The following is a 2,827-nucleotide window of genomic DNA, read 5'->3' as shown; positions in this document are numbered from 1 at the left end:
TCATATAGGAGGAAAAACACGACGGATAATTGTCATCTGTTGTAGAAGTATACACAGAATCCCCAACATGTGTTTTTAATTTTTGCAGGTTAGTAGGCCACGACAAGCGCACTTGTCGCAGTTACGAGTTAATGATGGATCGGACCCCAACGTATAGGATGCAAATAGAAACGTGAGCCCTTGACCCAGCTGTGAGGATGGAGTGCGCTGGATTTTAGGGGCGCGGTCGAGGAAGAGGAGGAATGGGACCAGGAAGGGTCCGCGAACAATTGATTTGCTACAATTTCGAAGGACTAGGGCACTATGCCCACGATTGCACCAACCCGACGAATATATCATGTTCGTACTATGCTCAGTTTGATCATGAAATAGTAGATCGTCCTACGTTGATCACACAGATGCACAAAAAATGGGTATTCCAACCTCCTCCGACTCAGAATATCCAAATGATGAGGTCTGAACTGCGTGAAGAAGACCCAAATGTGAACATGATGCTCAGAAGAAATGCGACCACAGGGGAAGATAAGGGGAAGCATCCTGAGGAAGATACATGGGTTTGCAATGTTTCCGCAAGGGAACCTGATTTTAACTTAGAACGCGCAAAGGGGACATTCATGGAAGCTAAGAAGAGCTTCACGAAGGCCTCCACTTCAAGTAGTAAGGATCAACCAGAGACAAGAATGGATCCTTCCATGCTCACTACCTTTTTGGAGACATGCATGAAACTGTTGTGTGATAGGCAGTTAAGGGACTACAGGAGTTAATCACCAGGTGTGCAGGGTCAGAGGAACCGCGCATAGTCCGAAAACTAGGAAAACATGCATTGTGCACCATGAGGGAAATGAGATTGACGGCGCAGATTGGTGAGTACGAAATGAATCAGGTCATCCTAGATTTGGGATCGGACACGAATGTGTTACCAAAGCAAACATGGGAATGCATGGGCAGGCCCGCATTGTAGTGGTCCCCTATTCAATTATGAATAGTGAACCAACAGAGGATTTTTCCCATGGGGAGGTTGCAAGGGGTAACAGTTGATATCGAAGGTGCGAGCATGTAGATGAATTTTGAAGTAATAGAGATTTTGGATGACAACAATCCCTATCTCGCGCTGCTAGGAATAGACTAGACCACTGATATGAATGGAGTCATCAACTGGAAGAAGCAGAAGATGATATTCAAGAAAAATTCCCTACGCGTAGTAGTCCTGCTAGACCCAGCCGAAGGAGCGTGCTACACTGAACCAGTGCACGATGATGAAAGCGATGATGAGCTGGATTGTATTTTCCAGATAATGACGCAAGACCAGGAGCAGGTGAACTCGACTACAGATGGGAGAATCTCATGGGAGCACGACAGCTCCTGTACTTCGGATTGAGACAAAGAAGTAGAATGCTGGCAAAACCAATTGCACGAAGTGACAACGCTGAATTACAACATGATGATTAGATCACTATGTTGTGTGATGACAGAGGCAAGGGAACTACCAACATATGATGGAGTGACAGTGGTGGACGAATTCCTGGACAAATTTGAAAGCGCAGTACCAGAACCACAATGGTACGGTGTGCTGGAATGGGCGCTGTGTGAAACACCTTCAAGAAGGTGGAGTACACATCAGGAGACCATTGCAAATTGACGCAAATGTAGAAGGTCAATGTGTTTACGGTTTGGAAGCCCCCAACATCGAACGAGATTTGGGCAGCCAGGATGAAGCAGCTTGCGCGCACACTTGTGTCGATGGGTGTAGACATGTGCTATGCAAGCACACCCTAGACTAAGGATCAAAAATCAAACCAGACGCAGTAGCAGGAAAAGTGATGCACACCACAAATATTCCACGTCGAAGCATTCAAAAAGCTATGCAGAATCATGAACAAAGTTCACTAGGTGAGACGAACTGATTGGGACCTGCACGTACCTGTGGTTTGATAAGCCTATAGGGCCATGAGAAGAAACCTGAGCGCAGAAATGACTCCAACACTGAAGAGAAGAGATGAGACCATAAGAGTAGAGAAGAATCCACATACAACAGTTGGGACAGTATGCGAGGACCCGGGTAAAGGAATTATGCAATTATAGGAATCCATTCAGTGAGGGAACTTGAACGTTTGTGAACTTGAAGAATATCGGGTACGACAATGAAAGAAAAGCATGTTATTGGACGAAGAAATCAACAAACTAGAAACCAAAATTGCGCAAGCATGCTGCACCGAGAAACTAAGCACGATAGCACAAGGTATAGCCAGCCATACTACTGCATTAGAAGAATTTGTGGCCCTGCTACCATGGTTGCGATCGCACCTTACTAGACAAAGTAAACAGGGGAGTGCACCATACAAGTAAGAACCTAACACGCTAACGGACGTGAGGGTAATTAAGGGGTGCTCGCAGACCAGGTTGGAAGGTAAAGTGAAGCCTTGCATAGGTGGTGCGACCACCTAACTATCCGTGGAGAGCATAGTCTCAGCGCTCCAAGCAGTTGAAAGAGAGTGTGGGACTATAAAAGAGTCTATATGAGAGTTGCATGATACGGGGGTTGGGCACAGGATCAATATGTCACAAGGGTTGCGACCGTGCATAAGGGGTTGCACTGTTGTGCGGGTAGGCTAGGAGGTGACCGTTGGTGTCACTGTTCATGACAAGAGGTCCCATTTAAGGCAAAAAATGAGCGGGTAGTGGGCAATTAAGACATGAATTAAGAGCTCGATTTGGGACGATCTGCCGCTAAGAAGGCATTAATGACTCAGAAGTGGGGGGAAGGGTCGAATTCAAATTCAAAAGATGCTATAAAATCCCCAGGGCCAGCCACAAGGCAACACTTGGT

This window comes from Pinus tabuliformis, chromosome 4_2 (genome assembly GCF_031772625.1).
Source record: "Pinus tabuliformis cultivar Carrire ecotype Pingquan chromosome 4_2, CPIR1, whole genome shotgun sequence".
NCBI lineage: Eukaryota > Viridiplantae > Streptophyta > Pinopsida > Pinales > Pinaceae > Pinus > Pinus tabuliformis.
This window is presented reverse-complemented; position numbering follows the sequence as displayed.